The sequence below is a fragment of the Palaemon carinicauda genome, chromosome 2, assembly GCF_036898095.1.
Source record: "Palaemon carinicauda isolate YSFRI2023 chromosome 2, ASM3689809v2, whole genome shotgun sequence".
Lineage (NCBI taxonomy): Eukaryota > Metazoa > Arthropoda > Malacostraca > Decapoda > Palaemonidae > Palaemon > Palaemon carinicauda.
The window spans coordinates 39796379-39805238 of NC_090726.1; the positions used below are offsets into that span (position 1 = coordinate 39796379).

At 33.3% G+C, this 8860-nt stretch overlaps 1 long non-coding RNA gene across 1 annotated transcript; it reads left to right on the forward strand.

The window, feature by feature from the left end:
* The first annotated feature begins 4442 nt into the window (after window positions 1-4442).
* Window positions 4443-8192, forward strand: LOC137623913 (uncharacterized). Its single transcript, XR_011040677.1, has 3 exons — window positions 4443-4592; window positions 6615-6719; window positions 7143-8192. It is a non-coding gene; the product is annotated as an uncharacterized lncRNA (long non-coding RNA).
* The last annotated feature ends 668 nt before the right edge of the window (window positions 8193-8860 follow it).

Consider the following 8860-nt stretch of genomic DNA (forward strand, 5'->3'; position numbering starts at 1 on the left):
AGCTTAGCTAGTAATAATAATAAGTGTAGGCCAACGTCTTTGGTAAATTTGTATCAATTCATCAAATGTAAGTTTTGCTAAGAATTTCATCAGTCGAATACGTGTTCAGAGAGAGAGAGAGAGAGAGAGAGAGAGAGAGAGAGAGAGAGAGAGAGAGCACCTGAATAAACTATATTTTGATATGTATATTCATACATTATCCGTTAAGACTTAGGGAATGTAATAATTGATAGTTGGATCTCTCTCTCTCTCTCTCTCTCTCTCTCTCTCACTCAGTATAGAGTTTGTGGAAGGGTGTAAGAGCTAGGAGGTGTTTTGGACAAAATCATAAAAATGTAGATATACTGTATATATATATATATATATATATATATATATATATATATATATATATATATATATATATATATATATATATATATATCGTGGCTTCCTATATCTCTCTCTCTCTCTCTCTCTCTCTCTCTCTCTCTCTCTCTCTCTCTCTCTCGATGATACTATACTAAACTACGCATAAATGCTGCGAACTCAGAAGACGTAACAGCTTCATGAGAGGATCTGATGAAGTTAGGAGAACAGCCCCAAAAATGGAAAATGCCTTTCAACTGTGGGAAATGCGAAATCATGGACATAGTTTATAGTAACCCACAATCAGATGACTCACTGCTGGGTAATGAAATAGAAAATGTGGACCAGGAGGAAGATCTTGGTATTATTATCAGCAAGGATTTGAAGTTCACCAAACAGAGCATAAAAGCTGAAAAGAAAGCACAAAACATAATAGGTTACATAAAGAGACAATCCAAATACGGAAACAAAGACACAGGACTACAGCTGTACACATCACTATTAAGACCCTATCTTGAATACAGAGTCCAGTTCTGGGCTCCAAGTATTCAGAAGGATATAGATATACTAGAATCAGTACAAGCTAGGGCCACCAAACTAGTTACATCACCAAGGCATTTTGGATATAGATGGGGATGGAACGTTTGAACTTATTTGAATCTTCAAACTTGACCAAGGGGGGACAGTTATTAGAGGCATTCAGAATTCCTAATGGCAGGAGCAAGGGACAGTGACATTGCCCTATCGAGCAGGACAATGCCCTAAAGACTGACCATGATCGGCACCCAAGCCCCATCTCCACCCAAGCTAGGATCAGGGAGGACCAGAAAATGGCTGCTGATGACTCAGCATAGACCTGTAGGTTCCCCCAAACCCAGATCCTTAGCTCACAAGGCTGATGAGGTTGCAGTGACCAAAGGAACTAACAAGTTTGAACGGGTCTCGAACCCCTGTCTGGCGTTCACCAATCAGGGATGTTACCACAAGGGCCACCACAACCTTAAAACAGATACATACTGGAAATGAAAAGATACAACACCACTCAGTATGGTAATATCTTTACATACAAAATAGAAAGTCCATGGAACAGACTTCCAGCACTACCTCTGCTCTCACTACCTCATCTTTCGCTACCTCTTGTCTCATTACCTCATCTGTCACTACCTCTCTTACTACCTCTCCCTTAATACCTTTCTCAGTACCTCTCACTATCTTTCTCACTACCTCTCGCTTACTATCTTTCTCACTACCTCTCGCTTACTATTTTTTCTCACTACTCTCTCTCTCTCTCTCTCTCTCTCTCTCTCTCTCTCTCTCTCTCTCTCTCTCTTCTAGGGTATAAGAGAAAGAGAAGTAAATATGAGAATATTTTCTAAAAAATGTCATAGATCCTTAGAATGTTACTGTGTGAAATACATTATAAGTAGAACTTAATACACAAGTGCAGTAAGAGAGATAAATGATAAGAATATAATATTAGGTAATGAGAAGAAGCAAGTGAAAATTAATATAATATTAGCAAAAGAAAACATTATTTCGGGAGTTTCATGATCAAAAGAAAAGATTTTTGAACGAAACTCTCTGGGAAACAACTGATTCAAAATGGCGTTTCATTGTGATTAAACTTTCTCATTTTATTTCGTTTTGTAAGCTAATCCATCTTTCCTGAGACCTGTTTTGGAGACTGGTATTTCATTATTATCAATAATTTGGATTTAGAGCAGAGGCCGAAGGTAGGGGCAATCTTACCTCCGTATGTAAAACAACCATGGTGGAAGCAGGGAAACTTATGTTGAGATGATTGACTTAGGTCTACAGAAAAGGGCCTCTCTCTCTCTCTCTCTCTCTCTCTCTCTCTCTCTCTCTCTCTCTCTCTCTCTCTCTTGTGAAAAGGTAACAAATAGTATTAAGATGTTTATGCCATAGATCAAGGGTGAGACAGCTGGTAGAGGGATGTGCACACATAGGCCTACTATCTAACGATTTCCTTAAATTTAAGCCTATTGATAATTTGAAATCAATTTTATGATTAATCTCCTTCTGTGTATTTCCTTTATTGTAATTCATTGAGTAGTTTGATTTAACATTTTCGTCACTTTGAAAGTTAAAGAGAAAGTCTTGTGGGGCAGACAGACAACCACCAATAGCATAGGCCTATTCACTCCTGAAATATGTAGTCCTGAAACTATATATTCTTATACATGTTATACAAGAAGGTCATGTATAACAATTTAATCATTCATTGATATCGTAATCCTTATTTCCTATTAGTAAATGTAGAAATAAAGTATCAAAGGACTGAGTTTACTGTCATTCGATTGAAGTTGACTGGGTGATATAAAATGATATTGGTTCTGTATTGCATCTGAGAGAGAGAGAGAGAGAGAGAGAGAGAGAGAGAGAGAGAGATCAGTGTTATAAAGGGAAATAATGGTGTCAGGAGAAAATATGGCAACGCTGCTCATCTGTCACTCGAATCATTTATGTTTAGAAATATCAATTAGTTTTATTTTGTTTACAATGTGTCATTTATTGTTATTTTCATAATATTATCTGTATTATTTCTCCTACTTTATAAAAAGCAAATGTTCAAGTATATATTTTCCAATCGACTTATTAGCGTCTATAAATCTGAATGTTCAAGGTATTATGCTTGCACAAACACATGCACGCACACACATTTACCATACCAAGATGCTCCTTGCAACGGACCGTAGATGTTAGTACTATCCCATTTCAAAAGACTAACTGCAAGACAAAATAATTATCTTCTCAGGTAATTAAGCCAAAATTATTCAAAGAATAGAGAAAACCTACATAGAAAACAATGGAGTAGGCCTAGTTTTACGTATCAGATTCATTCACTTTATCCTAATGGCGCAGTAGACGTATTTGGTGTTCGAATGTCTTTAATTCTAACTTCGACTCTGCATAAGTAGTTATCATTGTGAATGTTTTGCAGTTTTAAGAATAGAATAGCCATATTCGAATCAATTAAGTTAGACATACTCTAAATTAAAGCACAAGTTACTAATATAAAGTTATGATTTACAGATTTAAATCTGAATGTTAAAACGAAGCCGACGTCAAATTAAATCGAACGATTAGAGTTGGAGACGAGAACTTCTTTGACTGTTCTTTCGCTAAGTGCTTCTGAGGTATTAGATCTCTCTCTCTCTCTCTCTCTCTCTCTCTCTCTCTCTCTCTCTCTCTCTCTCTCTCTCTCTCTCTCTCTCTCTCTTTTGGGAGACATGAACTACAAAGTGCGAAAACACAATTCTTGGTGCTTATATATGTATTGGTATTTACTGTATATAGCCCATATGTGTGTTCATAAATTCTTTGGCCATATATATATATATATATATATATATATATATATATATATATATATATATATATACATATATATATATATATATATATATATATATATATATATATATATATATACTTGGTTTAAATATATGTATATACGATAATATTTATGGCTTTATACGAATACTTGGTTTAAAATCTCTCTCTCTCTCTCTCTCTCGTAGGAAAGGCGCGACCCCTTAAAGCTAATTTTAGTCAGCTCACGTAAAGTTCATCTCAGATGTATAATGCCAAACTTCCTTAAATTATGTAAAGAAGTTTGTCCGCGTGAAGCAAACTTCTTTATGATGTCACCCGACATGCTGGTGTTATTCCAGTCATGTTCTGAAAGTTCTCTACAGAAATTATACCAGAGAGACGATTTTTTTTGCAAGGTGACGTCATAATTTCCCATAAATGTCAGATCTTAAAAATTACGACTCATCCACCGTTGATTTATATAATTATGGCAATCATAGGCCTGATAAAGGTTATAAATTTGATTGTCTTTATACTATTTTCATGTAATTTTAAATGCGGGAAAATTTAAGTTTTTGGTTGTTGCTTGAAATGAGTCATAATTATTTTTTTCAAAGACTAGAAATTCTGAAATTTAGACACAGATGGCGCCACTGCTTCTACAAGGACACTAAAGAAACTATTCGTTGTTTTGTCATCCTTGATATGTCAAGTCAACGTTGGTGAAGTTACTTTTTCTCTGCTTAGGATACAAAGGATTTAGTCCTAAAAGTGGTATTCATTTAGATGTCAAGTGTGATTCCTTACAGTGTTAAGTCCAGTTAAGTTCTGTGATTATTAGATTGTGAACGTGACGCTAGTATAAAGATTGTTAATTCTACAGGCTCCTTTTCACACACCATGATCCGGTAAGCTCTTAGGTAATATGACTATTTGCGCCAGTCAAGTTTGTGAAACTTTCAATGTGTTAAATGTTCCTGTCAACCAGAAAAGTGTGTAAATATTGCCATGCTTTCCTAAACTTGTAAGTTTTAATCGTATAATCGTAATTTAGCTAACTTTCGCAAAGTTGTTTGATAATTTTGTGCGTATAATATAAGATTTACCCAAGTGTCCTTGTCTTTAAAACCAAATCGTTAAGCCATGGGTGTAACTGCTGACTTTATTACTATTTATTTTTTTCAAAGGCTACTTTTTGTTACTGTAGCTTACACGGCAATAAAGAACACGGTAATTTTAATCTGAAGTTCTCCATATAAATATAATGCTGTCAGCCGTATTTCAGTAAAGTACATGTGACCATAATTTTTATCCTACATCAACTTTTACGGGTTGGTAACCTTTGTATCACTCCTTTACGCAGTTATATCATTTTCAAACGGCCAGGCAAACTTTATTCCAGGACTTTTACAGATTTTTAGGGCAAATTCTTTTAAGTGATTGATGAATCGGATTGATTTTAGCAATTGAGTCAGTGTCGGTTTTAGAATGTTTTAAGTTAGTCTTTTGAGTTTACCAATTAACTATAGTTTGGCCAGTCTTGCTAGCTTAATTTCCTGCTACGAAACTAGTTTTTACTATCGGTTGCATTGTTTAATGTTCATAGTTATTGAAAGTTTAGCAAAACCTCTTGCGGAGTAAAATCATTTACAAAGTTATTTTAAAACTCTTAATTTGATGATTAGACTCTTTACCGTATATTGTGACATAACTTTAATTCTCGGTCTACATTCGAAGTTTTTTAGTCTGTTACGTTTAATTCTTATTTCGATTTTCTAAGTAAATTTTGTTAAATATTACTTCGACCCGTTCATTACTTTTCTGTTCATCTATATGAACTAATCTGAAGTTTATTATTTAAATGGGAAATAAATAATTTAGAATCTATTGAATTTCCCAGTTTAATGGAATATTAGAATTTTGTTAGTAGGGTATCGTATATTGGTATTGGACGCATGAATTTACTTCTACGGTAAAGATGGGTCCATTGAAAATCTGGTTTTACTAAAAGCTATTTGTTCCTGATTACTGCTTATGTAGCCTACACTGTTAAGTTTGCCGTAAAAAAGTTAAAAATCCTGGATTAAATGTTGCAGGATTTAGTTTTAAAAACTGATATATTGGCTTAGAAGAGTGATATTACTGTCACCAACCCGTGAAAGATAATGTTGGGCAAAGTTACTGTCTCATGCAATTTACCGAAATACGGCCAAGAACGGTGTACTTTTTGAGAATTTCATATCAAAATTAGATAGTGTACAATGACGATAATGAATGAATTAGTTTGTGCATGAAAATATTGACTGGTTCTAATTCATGAACAGTATTTACTGAAACTTAGTATTAAAATTTATAAGCGTAATGTTTTAAAATTTAATTATTTTGAGACTGAGTCTATGAAATCTAGACTCTTTTAATCCTAGAAAATTAGCATTTATAACAGCTGGTGTAAAATTTTATTTGTGGCTTCTTAATCATTGTAGATAAACTTATCTTTTCAGTTGATTCTCTAGTTCATATAAGTCTACCAAACGAGATTTAATTAGATTGGAAGTTTTGAACGTTACTATCATAAGTTAGGAGATTCCAACGTTACCATTAAGTGTTGATGTTTTAGTACATTCAATTGCAAAGTCTTAAGAGATCTTGGGTAGAAGTTTTAAAGGTACTAAATGTTATCACTCTATGCTGACAGAAGAGATTGACTAACACCACTCAAATATTTAATTCTGTATTCTATTGGCAGCGAATCCTAAACCAGCGAATATAAGACCCTTTTTTTACAATTGGTAAAGACCAGATCTTTTCTTTTATATAAACCGATTTCAAAATCAGTCTTCAGTCTCTTGAACTTTTCCTCTTTACTTTGGTCACCAGGATTTCTTAATGAAAGATTTTTATTTATTGCTAATTATGTTAAAACCTTTCAGACGCTGGCTGTACTGGGAATCCTGCTCTTCTGCTGAAGACTCTGAATGCATCCTGTCAAATTTTCAAAATCAACACTTCCTAGAAAATTTAATTCGAAATCAATGGTAAGAATTCACTTGACTCTCCAAAACACACCCTCCCCCCTTTTTTTTTTACACTTTTTTAAATGTCCAATATATTCACATTTTTTGAATTCTTAACATTGTCAGGATTTAACGAAGTTCAAGGTTAACTAGTTTTATATTTGACTGGTATGACTTTGTGATTTTATTTGGACTGATATTGTATTTCTATGGCTGTGGTTTGTAATAATTTTACTTTAAAGTTAGCTGATTTTATTTATTTGACTATGATCCAACAGCGATAAGTTTACTTTGTTTAAAATTAGCAATTCTATTTGTATGACTTATAACTTGCAATAGCTTTACTTGGTTTAAAGTTGGCTAGTTTTATTTGAATGATTGGTGACTATTAAAACTTTGTATTTTATATTTTGCCTAAATATTGATATGAAATTTTTCTTTCAGATGGTAACTGGTATTGCAGCGTATGATAGTGAAACTTCTGGCCACATACCACTTAACATTATATATTAAAGATTCTGTGGAATGCGAACTAGAGCACTAAAGTATATTTTCCAACCTTGAAGACAAACTACGGACATCGGTTCTGTGAATTCTTTCAGACTTGAGATATTTTACCCACTTTACCCACAATGGACCAGGCAAATGACTCAATGCTTCAAAGTACTTCTCAAATATGGAATTTATGAGAATTATTTGAGTCTGTAAATGGTTGAAGATTTAACCAGGACAGTACGCTGACACGGGTTCTTGCCACTGGACGCCCTATATCGACCGTATCAACCATATTCCTGGGTCTTCTAGTGGTTGAAGATTCAACCAGGACAGGGCGACCCGTAATCGACAAAACTTTATGCTTTAAATCTGTTTTATTTGTGCTTTTAAATTAAATTTTTTTTCATTCCAAATTTTTTGCTAGAGCCTAAGTTGAATCTACGAAATTTTAAAAAATATATAGTAAATTTGGAAGTGTAGCGAATGTTACTAGTTTTAATTTATTCTTTTACATAATATTGAAAAAGTTATTTGTCAAACTGTAATGCCATATTCTTATTTCCAATCTGAGCAATGTTTCAATGCTATTTAAGGAAAGATTTTATAGATCTCCATAATTTCTCAATACCAAAGTTTTATGTTTTATAGAGTTGTGCAATTTCATGCATTTCTGTTTCCAATAAGTTTTTTCTCAATACTGAAGTTAAAATCTGTATGGATCTGTCTACTTTTTCAGTACTGTTTTTACAGTTGAAACTGTAAATTAAAAATCAGATCTAAATAACTCAATGAATTGAGTTTTGATATTTTCTACTTTAGTAGAGGCATGCCTTAACTGTTCGTTGGATTAGAGTAAAAGCTATTAAGTAATATATTGTGAAGTTTGTTTGGTACATGAAGGTTATGGACATTTTAATGTAGCATTTGTCTACTTTAGGAGAAGTCGAATTCTACCTATATGCATATTCGAACTTAATAAAGTAAGTTTCAAGAAAAAAATATTTTCTAATCTAACTGTTTGTAATTCCATTGGTATTTTTAGATTTATAAACTTCTTAGTTGCTTAAGATTCAATAGAATTTTTTGTAATTAAATTTAAATCTTTTTATTTATAAACTTCTGACTTAGTTGCTCAAGATTAAACTAAACTCCGGTGTTTGGAAGTTTCTAGTGTATTTATTTATCCTTTTGGAAAGTTTATTCCAAGATTGAAGGAAAATATGAACTGTGGGCTTTAAACATACTGGCTAAGCTTTACGTTAAACATTCAAGGAGACCATAAAATTTAGTGGTAAAAGAATTTAAATTTACTCATCAAAAAAAAAATTGGTAAAGAATTTTTCCTCCTTTGTTTGGGAAATTTAAGTCCCATCGAAATTTACCATTTCCATCAAAAATAATTGAGAAACTGGCTGAGAATTTTTCCCACTGTTTGGGAAATAAAACTCTAATGGCATACCTTATACCACTTAAAAAGTTTAATACACCACCGTTCACAAGGTCTCTCTACCTGCAGACTGTGACCTTTGCAGACTGTGTGCAGGCTCTGCCACAGAGGTTTAGTTTGATGGTGTATAAGGATTAAGTAGTCTGCAGAGTACTGTCAATGTAGTGAGGTGTGGGGACCAGTATAGTACGGTAACGATTATAAGTCTTTAAACTTTAAT